This window comes from Podarcis tiliguerta (genome assembly GCF_965153285.1).
Source record: "Podarcis tiliguerta genome assembly, chromosome: 10".
Taxonomy (NCBI): Eukaryota; Metazoa; Chordata; class Lepidosauria; order Squamata; family Lacertidae; genus Podarcis; species Podarcis tiliguerta.
The window spans coordinates 624,381-637,061 of record NC_139543.1 but is presented as its reverse complement, the minus strand read 5'-3'; the positions used below and the strand labels follow the sequence as shown (position 1 = coordinate 637,061).

Sequence of the window (12,681 nt, the reverse complement as noted above, 5' to 3'; positions counted from 1 at the left end):
TTTGGCAATAGCCATATCAAGAGTTCATGTCTAGTTCCACCCTATTGTTATAAGCATTCTAAGGTCCTAAATATAAAAGAAACATTCATAAACATACAAGGCAAACACATACATAAGTATATAAACCACGTTTCTGAAATAGTACAGGAGAGAAATCCTGAAGTCATTTTGACTCTCCCAAACAACGTCAATATATTTCTCTGCAAGGAGGGAGGAAATGGGGAAAGCCTTCCCTTTGTCTTTTTGCTTACAAATCCTGTCTTTTTTTTAATAATATTTTTATTAAAATTTTCCATAACTTTCCAAAAAGAAAAAGAAAAAGAATAAAGGGAAAAACAGTTAAAAACAATTCAATTTTTCATAACATATCTTGCATTTACTTGTTTCCTGGACCTCCCCACACCTCCCCTCCTTGTATTCCAATTCAATTTATTTATTCAGCAAATCCTTTCCCTCTTTACTTTACAAATCCTGTCTTAAGGGCGTGTTTGTGTATGAATAGGGAGAGCCTGTGACCTGGATTCGGGAACTAAAAGTATTTACCATCACAAAAGAATGGCCAGCCTGCCCAGGTAAAGCAATCAGTGACCATTAACAGATATCCTGGGAGGCAGGATTTATGCTGTAGACCACCTCTATCTGCAATGTATGCATGATATTTCAGGGGCTATAGGGTGGGCAACTTCAAAAGTCTATATAAGGGCTTGCACACCATTGTTCTGGGTTCTATCCTCCCTCCTGTGGGGAGCCTGTTGCAACAGTCAATAATGATCAGGCTTACTAACCGCTTTGCTTCTCAATATTTTCTGGTTGGCTTCTGTTATTTTCTCCTACCGATCGGGAACCCACTTAAGGACTCTATACGGGCTCCTGGATACCTCATAAGGGAAAATACCTCATAACACTATGAAGAGAAAAAAGAACTGCACCAGAGGAGGCAGTATTGCAAGTTTGATTAATGTCCTATGAATCATAGAATCATAGAATCATAGAGTTGGAAGAGACCACAAGGGTCATCGAGTCCAACCCCCTGCCAAGCAGGAAACACCATCAGAGCACTCCTGACATATGGTTGTCAAGCCTCTGCTTAAAGACCTCCAAAGAAGGAGACTCCACCACACTCCTTGGCAGCAAATTCCACTGTCGAACAGCTCTTACTGTCAGGAAGTTCTTCCTAATGTTTAGGTGGAATCTTCTTTCTTGTAGTTTGTATCCATTGCTCCGGGTCCGCTTCTCTGGAGCAGCAGAAAACAACCTTTCTCCCTCCTCTATGTGACATCCTTTGATATATTTGAACATGGCTATCATATCACCCCTTAACCTCCTCTTCTCCAGGCTAAACATGCCCAGCTCCCTTAGCCGATCCTCATAAGGCATTGTTTCCAGGCCTTTGACCATTTTGGTTGCCCTCCTCTGTACACGTTCCAGTTTGTCAGTGTCCTTCTTGAACTGTGGTGCCCAGAACTGGACACAGTACTCCAGGTGAGGTCTGACCAGAGCAGAATACAGTGGCACTATAACTTCCCTTGATCTAGATGCTATACTCCTATTGATGCAGCCCAGAATTGCATTGGCTTTTTTAGCTGCCGCGTCACACTGTTGGCTCATGTTAAGTTTGTGGTCAACCAAGACTCCTAGATCCTTTTCACATGTACTGCTCTCAAGCCAGGTGTCACCCATCTTGTATTTGTGCCTCTCATTTTTTTTGCCCAAGTGCAATACTTTACATTTCTCCCTGTTAAAATTCATCTTGTTTGTTTTGGCCCAGTTCTCTAATCTGTCAAGGTCGTTTTGAAGTGTGATCCTGTCTTCTGGGGTGTTAGCCACCCCTCCCAGTTTGGTGTCATCTGCAAATTTGATCAGGATGCCCTTGAGTCCATCATCCAAGTCGTTGATAAAGATGTTGAATAAGACCGGGCCCAAGACAGAACCCTGTGGCACCCCACTAGTCACTCTTCTCCAGGATGAAGAGGAACCATTGATGAGCACCCTTTGGGTCCGGTCAGTCAGCCAGTTACCAAAAAATAGGGTATTAGCTAAAGGCACAGAATCTCAGGGAAGCTGTTTTTTAGAACAAAAACTGGGATGTTTGGGGGAATTTTGGAATAGAGAAGTGGCGGCCTTTCCCTTTTCTGAAATAGTTGTGTGTGTTTTAAAAAAGGAAGTTCCTTTACTGAATGAGTTACACATGTTTGCATTTAATCTCTAAGGCCTATGTCCTGGGAGACCAGGTAAAAATTTCACTTAGCCATAATAATAAGAGTAAATTATTTTTTATACTAATAATAAGAGTAAATTATTTTTTATACCCCGCCCATCTGGCTGGGTTTCCCCAGCCACTCTGGGCGGCTCCCAACAGAATAAAACATCAAACATTACAAACTTCCCTTAAAAAGGTGTCCTAAAAGTCAGATAGTTGTTTATTCCCTTGACATGATGGGAGGGCGTTCCACAGGGCAGGCGCCACTACCGAGAAGGCCGTCTGCCTGGTTCCCTGTAACCTCACCTCTCACAGTGAGGGAACCGCCAGAAGGCTCTCATTGCTGGACCTCATTGCTGAACGATGGGGGCGGAGACGCTCCTTCAGGTATACTGGGCCAAGGCCATTTAGGGCTTTAAAGGTCAACGCCAACACTTTGAATTCTGCTCGGAAATGTACTGGGAGCCAATGTAGCTCTTTCAGTAGACCATTCCCAGTCACCAGTCTAGCTGCCACATTTTGGATTAGTTGAAGTTTCCGGGTCATTTAAAGGGAGCCCCACACAGAGCACATTGCAGTAGTCCAAGCGGGAGGTAACTAAAGTATGCACCACTCTGGTGAGACATTCTGCAGACAGGTAGGGTCTCAGCCTGCGTACCAGATGGAGCTGGTAGACAGTTGCCCTGGACACAGAATTGACTTGCGCCTCCATGGACAGCTGTGAGTCCAAAATGACTCCCAGGCTGTGCACCTGGTCCTTCAGGGACACAGTTACCCCATTCACCTGCCCGCCCCCTGTCCCCCAAAAAAGAGTACTTCTGTCTTGTCAGGATTCAACCTCAATTTGTTAGCTGCCATCCATCCTCCAACCACCTCCAGGCACTCATACAGGAACTTCACCGCCTTCACTGGTTCTGATTTAAAAGAGAGGTAAAGCTGGGTATCATCCACATGTTGATGGACACCCAGCCCAAACCCCCTGATGATCTCTCCCAGCAGCTTCATATAGATGTTAAAAAGCATGGGGGAGAAGACGGAACCCTGAGGCACCCCACAAGTGGGAGCCCAGGGGTCCAAACACTCATTTTCCCACACCACTTTCTGGACAGGACCCAGGAGGAAGGAGCGGAACCACTATACTTCCTTAGATGGTCCAGAAGGATGTTGTGGTCAATGGTATCAAAGGCTGCTGAAAGATCCAGCAGAACTAGGAAACAGTTTTCACCTTTGTCCCTAGACTACCAGAAATCATTGACCATTGGGACCAAGGCAGTTTCAGTCCCATGATGAGGCCTGAATCCCGATTAGAAGGGATCCAAATGGCCCGCATCCTTCAGGCGTGCCTGGAGTTGTTCCGCAACCACCCGCTCAATCACCTTGCCCAATAATGGAAGATTTGAGACTGGGTGATAGTTGGCCATATCGGCCGGGTCCAAATATGTTTTTTTAAGGAGTGGTTTAATAGCTGCCTCTTTCAGTGGGTCTGGGAAGCCTCCCTCACAGAGGGAAGCATTCACCACTTTGCATTCACCCAGCCCTTCCCAGCTTGCTTTTATTTGCCAAGCTGGGCAAGGATCAAGGAGACAGGTGGACGGTTTCATTCGTCCAAGCAGCCTGCCCACATCCTCGGAGGTAACATATTGAAATTGATCCCATGCAACTTAAGCTGCCCTGGCCCTGCTCTCACAGTAGAATCTATCTCTTTCTGAACCTGAGCTACTTTATCTGCAAAAATCTTGGGGTCCTTACCACGCTCCAATGGTGCGGGTGATTCCATTAAATTACAAACCACCTGAAAAAGTCTCTGTAATGGTTCTAGGGATTGCTTGTGCGTAAGTTGCCTTTACTCATGGCTAGCTTGCATGGTTGAACCCTTTCTGACAGGACAGCCTCTATTCCGTGGCTGCCTCAGTCGCTGGCAGAATCCGTCAGTGGGCGTTTCTTAAACCGCTTCCAACATAAAAGCTGTTTGACGCCCAGTCTCCTCCCCCGTTGCCTGCGCGAAAGCTTTCTGCACAAGGTGGGTGTGGGCAAAGGAGGGCTTGTGCCCTCTCCGCTGGTCTCCTGCGAAGAGTCCTGGAGCCACCTCTCCGATTCCTCTATCTCCTCCCCTTCTCCACTGGTGTTACGCTGATTACCTTCCCCAGCAGATGGGCTATCCCTCCTCCTACTAGGACCCTCTCCTCCATCGTCCGGGAGCCTCCTCTCCGCCTCCCGCTCCGATGGCAGTTCCCTGACAGTCTCTTGCTGCTGTTTTCTGCAGATCCAACAGAGGCGGCGAAGAAGATCCTCTTCGCCATTGCTATCACCACTTGGTAGGCTCAACATTGAGCTTTAACCCATGTCTGGTCAGATTTAGAGTGAGCTTTCCCCCACCGGCGCTCTAGCCATCCCAGCAATTGTTTCAGCACCCTCAGCTGAGGGGAAAACCATGGGGCAGTCCAGGCTCCATGTACTCGCAGAGGGCGCTTTGGAGCCAGAGAGTCAATGGCCCTGGTTAATTCCGCATTCCAGCGGGTCACCAGGGAATCAGCTGAAAGGCCATCACCATGGGATAAAACATCCCCTAACACTCTCTGGAAACCATTTTGATCCATTAAGTGGCGGGGGCGGACCATCCGAATCGGTTCCACCTCCCTGCAGAGGGGATGGGTCACGGAAAAGTCCAGTTGCACCAGGAAGTGATCTGACCATGACACTTCTTTTGCTTTGCTTTTACTTAGTGTCAGTGGGTACATCAATAGAGGTGAACACCAGGTCTAAGGTATGTCCACGACTATGAGTTGGGCCAAACTTATTCAGGGACAGCCCCATGGAGGCCATGCTTTCCATGAAGTCCCAAGCGGCCCTTGTAAGGTCGTGTCGGCATGGATGTTTAAAACCCCTAGGACAGCTAAACTAGGTGTCTCCAGGAGAACATCCGCCACGACCTGAAGCAGCTCGGGCAGGGAATCCTTGGTGCAGTGGGGAGGCTGGTACACCAAAAGCAATCCTGTACTGCCCCTATTGCCCAACTTCCAGAACATGCACTCAGAAAACTGGGTCTTCCCAATAGGATGCCTGATGCAAGCTAATGACTTCCTAAAATTCACTGCAACCCCCCCTCCCCACCCATATGACCTGGATTGCTGTGCAGAAGAGAAACCTGGTGGACAAGCAGCGGCAAGAACAGGCCCATCTGCTTCATCCAACTGAGTCTCTGTTACACATGCCAGGTCAAGTCCCCCATCCATGATCAAGTCATGGATGGCAGTGGTCTTGTGAATCATTGACCTGGCATTGCACAGCAGCACCGTCAGGTCATGTGGGTCTCCCTTGTTGATTTCAGTATCCATCCGGTCAAGACCAGACCCCGAAGCAGAGATAGTCTCCAAACAACAACTAAACCTGCCTCCTCGGTAATGAGCGGTCTGGTCTTAGCATAACTTCTCCTCCTGCCTGAGTGGTGCGCTCCCCCACACGCCTCTTCCTCCGCCAGTGGTCACGGCCTCCTTGTATCCCAATGTGCGGTCAAAGCCTATATCTAGGAAATAATAAGACTTAACTTGGGGGTGGGGCACAAGGAGAAAGAGAGGGGGGAGTTGAAATGGGTCTGAAAACCATGACTGGTGCTAAGTATGATTTGGCATAATGTCTGAATCAACAACAAAAAAGTTAAAAGCTATTATTTCAAGGGCAGAAGAGGAAATCATGAACATGAATTCTGAAAGGATGGAAAGCAAAAGCAGACAACAAGAGGCCTGTTGTGCATCTGTACATTTACATTTGCAAATTTATGCCATGCCTTGAGCTCTAAATAATGATCAGAGTAAGCCATGGTTTTACATTATGTTTGAACTGAGCCTAAGATGTGCACCTTCTACTAGGAGCAATAGAGTGGCGTTTCCCTCAAGTGCTTCCTACATCTTCTAAGAGAGGCAGTGTGGAGCAGATGATAGGGTCTTGGGTTGACAAGGTCAGGGTTCAAAACAGGACAACAAAAGGGTATATATGTACCAGGTCCCAAGCCAGCAAGGGACCTGACTCTGAATCAAACCCTTCATAAACAGTAACTGCTTTGCACATACTTTCAGTTGTACTTCCCCTTTGTCTATTTTAAAGGACAGTGAGGACCAGGGACTCTTCACACAAAACTCTAAGTCAGGGTTTGGCCAGGTCTCATAGTTAAGACCTTTCGTCGTTAACTACAAGCTATAATCCAAAACAAACCAATCCAATGTTATGTTGTTCCTGTAAACCCAGGAAAAGCAACAGAGTTTTGTGGCACTTTGAAGGCAAACAATTTTACCATGGCACACGTTTTTGTGCCATGTTACCCTGTGTTACCAAATTCAGTGTGTAACCCTGAATTGGAGATAGATGGTAGATGATAGATAGATGATAGATGATAGATAGATGATAGATAGATATAGATAGATAGATAGATATAGATAGATAGATGATAGATAGATATAGATAGATAGATGATAGATAGATAGATAGATATAGATATAGATATAGATGATATAGATATAGATATAGATATAGATATAGATATAGATATAGATAGATATAGATATAGATATAGATATAGATATAGATAGACAGACAGACCAGGGGGCAGTGACTTGAAAGGGAGAGTGCAATATGAATCACACAAATTACAATATATCAAGAGGTTCAATGCTATCACTTTTGGAATGAAATTGGCACAATGGATTTTTCAAAATCACACTACATATGTTAATTGGCTTACCAATGCCTGGATGAATGTGTTGTTAAATACTGTCTGGGGTTAATGGCCACTCTGAGTGCCATTTTCTTCTGACTCACAGTTTACTATCTGTCTCTCCCCTCCCCCATGCAAGAAACCATTTCACACATCTGATGAAGTAGACTGTAGTCCACAAAAGCTCACACTTTTAATAAATTTGTTAGACTTTAAGGTACTACAAGATTCCTGGTTGTTTCTGAAATCAGAAACTAACATTGCTACCACTTCAGAAATAGTATATCCAGGAACATATGAATAAATTGTAGAGCACGAGGGCTGAAACAGTCACATTCCTACAGATCTTCCAGGCATTATTTGAAGTGAGCAAGCCACTTTCTTCCGTCAGTGGCTGAGCAGCCGTCAGGCACTATGATTTTTCAAAGACTTGCAGCTAATTAAAACTATCACAAAGAAAGCCAAGTGAAAATATGTTCCTTTGTTCTGAATGGTTCTTAAAATGTATAATTCTATTTGTAATTAAGGTTTGCATCAATTGTCAGAGGTCACAGCTGAAGTTTTGAGCTGTAAACAAAACCTCTGTCTGCTTATCATAGTAGCTTGTAGGAAGCTTAACTTTCATTTGTTCCACATTTCATTATTTAAAAACAACATGAAACATATGTTCCCTTTTCAAAATACCAGCAAAGAAATATGAACATAAATATTTATTTTTATTCAAGTTATTACTGGCTGCTTGTGCCGATCAGCATGTGCCAATTTCTTGTACTTTTGTACCACACTAGTTTATTCCACAAGCATGCTAGTTTGTTGTTCCTGTTCAGAAGGTTTCTGAAAGTATGCAGAGAACTTGTAGAGCAAAGTGGGGTTAAAAAAGGCAAAACAGGATTTAACTAAAGATGCCACCAAAAACCACATGAACCAGATTATGTGCTGGATTTGAGGGTTCTGCTTTGGGCAGATGGTTCCCAGACTAGAAGTAGTTAGCCAGCCATTTGATTTACATATGATAAATAATGCTTGCATGAGAAAAAAAAAATCAAATAGGAGAATGATCTTCAACACTTCCTCAAACATACACACAATTTCCAAAAGGCACCAAGTTGCAGAAGGAATCCTATGGCTCCAATAATCCCCTGGCCAGAGGTATATGGGGTATCAAGGGAGGGGTGGTACCTCTGGTGGGGGACATGTTGTGCTCCTTCTGGGGTAGTTGGTCCACCTTTGGTCCCAACCCTGGAAACTCACTTGGAAACTCACCTGTGGCTCCTAGAAACTGGCAGCATACAACAGCAGCCACACCCCAGGAACGGATTCAACTGGTCGATTAAACCAAGTGAATGTAGCCAATGGGAATCAAAGACTCAGTGAGTTAGGAACTGTGCCTGAAAACACGACTGAGCGGATTGAGTGGAAAAGACCAATAGTGGGTCCAACGGTCAAGAAGGTGATTTCTGCACATGCTGTAGAGAGAAGTGAGGGGCAGATGGGGCTCATCAACCTGGAAAGGTAGCTCATCTAGGAGAAGAAAAACTCTGATCTTAAACCTCTGCTGCCTTGTGGACATCGAGAGAAGAAAAGGAGCAAATCCTACACAAATCAGGAGTGGAGACCCTTTTTGAGTCCACAGCTCCCTTGAACAACTACATTCTTTCTGTGGCACCCCTGTGGGGCTCAGGAGCCCAGTTATGTCATCCCTTGTCTGCAGAGCTGGCAACCTCTCACCCTTTTTCAAACACCCTCCCTTGTGGACTGTTCTCTCAGCCTCTTCTCCTCTCCCCTTTCCTTGGGAGTCCTCTGGGCAGCTGCTGTGGCCATTCCATGTTCTCTGAGTTGCCCACCCCCACCCCAAAGAGAGGCACCATTCGCCTGAGGAGCTTGTAGCCAGGGTCGCTGCTGTAACCAACAGAGGGCATCAAAGAAGGGAGGGAAGGAAAAGAAAGACAGAAGCCATTGTTGCCCACGGCCCCCCTGACTATCATTCAAGGCACCCTAGAGCGCCACGGCACACTGGTTAAAAACCACTGCCTTAAGGTAGTTGGATGGCACCTTCTATGCTTCCTTCCAACACCTCCTGCAGCCAACCTGGTGCTTTCCTTTGAATCACATCAGCGAGGCCAACAGGGGGCTCTTGTTGTCTAGGCAGCCCAGAACCTCCATACACCCTGCTCAGGCTTGCACCCCAGAGAGGTTACTTCGGTGCTGTCAGCTAACACTACCAAACCCTTTGTCACGTAAATACAAAACTGATAACAACACAAACAACACAACAGGCTGTATATAACTATATAAATTCTTTTTAAATGTGATTCAACATATCATATCAAAATATATGGTTCTATAGACCAACTTATCATATAAACGAAACATACTATGAGAAGTTAAAGTCCAGCAGATTGATCAGGAAATACAATCTATTCAGTTCCTATATGAGCAATATCCACAGTGTGGAATTAACTAACACAGCAGTTTGACTTCACCCCCAGATGCACACTCCATTGTCTCTCAAGACAGACAGATGCGAACCAAATCCCTGGCTATTGGGCCATGCTTGCTGGGACTGATGGGAGCTATAGTTCAGCAACATCTGGAGAGCAAAAAAACCCCTAATCCTAGTTTAAGAGATCATCTGCCAGATGCCTCAGCCTTAACTAAGGTTAACACTTACTAAGCTTAATGTTAAATATGGCTTAGTGTTATGAGTGAACCAACAGCACTTTTGGCCAAATGTCCTCTTTGTGCCCACTCCTGCCACCCAAGAACCAGGAGGGGAGGAGACGCTGGGTCTCAAACTCTCCATCACAGAGACAGCCTCCAAAGTCCACCACAGCAAGTGGCAGAGCTCCTTCAAAATTTTGAACACTGGATTAAAATTAATGGCATAATCAGGCTATTGAAGTTGAGGTATGAGATTTGAGTTATGATTCCTGCTGTAATTCAAACTGGAGAGAAGAGAGGAGTAGATCTTCTTTTATTATTAATGCTATTATTATTGTTGCTTAAAGCTTTCAATGGCTTACTTCTTACCCCCTCTGGATTAAAGAAATAAAAGGATCACAAGTGAGGTTTATTAGCGGAAAATTGGAAGTGTGTGCAGGTAAAACTCCAGGCAGTGTGAGGTGGAGTGATGCTGTCTGATGCTGTCAAAACAATGGAACGAAGGGGAAGATGTGACGAGCTGCTTTTTTTGAGGAGTTTTACCTATCACCTCCTCAGCTTGATGAAACTGAAAGAACTTGACGAATAACACTGAGAGAATTTTAAATAATTAAACAATTAGGGACATTAATTAAAGTTTGGAGTGTCAGAAAATGTTTATGAGAACCTGATGGGAAATGGCCAGCAATAACTGGTGTACTCTTAGAGGCAAATTGAGAAATTGTAATGGAAAGTCATCAGCTTGGGTCTGCTTGGCTTAAGGGGAGGGCGACTAAAGATTGAACTGTTACAAATTTTCTAGGAAAGACAGTCTGCCTTCTCCTACTATTATGGGCTCACTGTTAAGGCGCCATGGGAAAATACCAAGGTCATCCTTGCAATTTCCTATTTTAGAATGGACAACAACAGAGGAGATACTTGGATTGGACATTTAAGAGGTCTGGACAGAATGCACTGTGCATATAAGAAGAAAAAGAAAAACACCTAGTAAAAGTGAACTATTGGGTTTTCATACATAGTTTATTTTAGAAATGATAATTACTGACTTATTGTGGATTTGATAATTTGTGGAGTAACCTCACTTGTAGATATTGCAAATGTTAGAATATTGTACATGCAGGAATTGGCAAGCTGATGATTAAGGATAAACAAGGTGTTGTTGTTTTTTTAAAAAAAACCCTACTGTAATATAAGGTTAATTGTAAGGAATGTGAACTAGAAACAACTAGGAAAATAAACAGCAACAAGAGGAAAATTTGGACACATCATGAATGGAGTATGGGAAACCAATTTTGGGAAAAATTGTATTAAATTTGTCTTAATTTGTGGCTGATTTGGTAAAATTTGGAAAATCAATAAAAATGATTTGGTCAAAAAAAGGTAATCAATCCAACTAATAAATCATATATGCACTTACTGAACAGCAACACCTCCTCCCCCAATCAAATTGTATGTATTTTATTTCCTAGTAAAAGTGGATGTAATGAGCTGCAAGTAATTTGTAGGGGGCAGCTGGCTACTCTTATTTATTTATTATTACATTTATATAGCAACTTTCCTCCAAGGAGCTCAGGGTGGCATACACACCCCTCCCCCTTTCTGTTTGATAATCACAACAGTCCCGTGAGGTAGGTTAGGCCCAAGGTCACCCAGTGGGCTTCATGGCTGAACCCAGGTCCTAGTCTGATATGCCACAATTCTGATACATAATTCTGACTCTAAGGAAAGTCTGATAAGCCACAATTCTGATATGCCAATAATCTTGAGTCATTGCCTTCTCCTCCCGTGACTCATCAGCTGCTATGAATTTGAAAGTAGGATAGAAGGGACCAAGGCAGTCCAGACTGAGGGCATCCAGGCCAGCCTGATGAAACACCAGGTCATAGAATCATAGAATCATAGAATCATAGAATCATAGAATCATAGAGTTGGAAGAGACCACAAGGGCCATCGAGTCCAACCCCCTGCCAAGCAGGAAACACCATCAGAGCACTCCTGACATATGGTTGTCAAGCCTCTGCTTAAAGACCTCCAAAGAAGGAGACTCCACCACACTCCTTGGCAGCAAATTCCACTGTCGAACAGCTCTTACTGTCAGGAAGTTCTTCCTAATGTTTAGGTGGAATCTTCTTTCTTGTAGTTTGGATCCATTGCTCCGTGTCCGCTTCTCTGGAGCAGCAGAAAACAACCTTTCTCCCTCCTCTATGTGACATCCTTTTATATATTTGAACATGGCTATCATATCACCCCTTAACCTCCTCTTCTCCAGGCTAAACATGCCCAGCTCCCTTAGCCGTTCCTCATAAGGCATCGTTTCCAGGCCTTTGACCATTTTGGTTGCCCTCCTCTGGACACGTTCCAGTTTGTCAGTGTCCTTCTTGAACTGTGGTGCCCAGAACTGGACACAGTACTCCAGGTGAGGTCTGACCAGAGCAGAATACAGTGGCACTATAACTTCCCTTGATCTAGATGCTATACTCCTATTGATGCAGCCCAGAATTGCATTGGCTTTTTTAGCTGCCGCGTCACACTGTTGGCTCATGTCAAGTTTGTGGTCAACCAAGACTCCTAGATCCTTTTCACATGTACTGCTCTCAAGCCAGGTGTCACCCATCTTGTATTTGTGCCTCTCATTTTTTTTGCCCAAGTGCAATACTTTACATTTCTCCCTGTTAAAATTCATCTTGTTTGTTTTGGCCCAGTTCTCTAATCTTTCAAGGTCATTTTGAAGTGTGATCCTGTCCTCTGGGGTGTTAGCCACCCCTCCCAGTTTGGTGTCATCTGCAAATTTGATCAGGATGCCCTTGAGTCCATCATCCAAGTCGTTGATAAAGATGTTGAATAAGACCGGGCCCAAGACAGAACCCTGTGGCACCCCACTAGTCACTCTTCTCCAGGATGAAGAGGAACCATTGATGAGCACCCTTTGGGTCCGGTCAGTCAGCCAGTTACAAATCCATTGAGTGGTAGCAGAGTCAAGACCACATTTTACCAGCTTCTTTACAAGAATATCATGGGGCACCTTGTCAAATGCCTTGCTGAAATCAAGGTAGACTACATCCACTGCATTCCCTTCATCTACCAGGCTTGTAATTCTGTCAAAAAATGAGAT

At 44.5% G+C, this 12,681-nt stretch overlaps 2 protein-coding genes across 9 annotated transcripts in view; one reads left to right on the top strand and one right to left on the bottom strand.

Annotated features, from left to right (window-relative positions):
- NUDT5 (nudix hydrolase 5) overlaps positions 1-12,681 on the top strand; it is a 1,423,229-nt gene that overhangs the window by 820,045 nt on the left and 590,503 nt on the right. The gene's annotated exons all lie outside the window — the stretch shown is intronic.
- Positions 1-12,681, bottom strand: part of ITPR2 (inositol 1,4,5-trisphosphate receptor type 2) — a 320,952-nt gene that overhangs the window by 141,317 nt on the left and 166,954 nt on the right. The gene's annotated exons all lie outside the window — the stretch shown is intronic.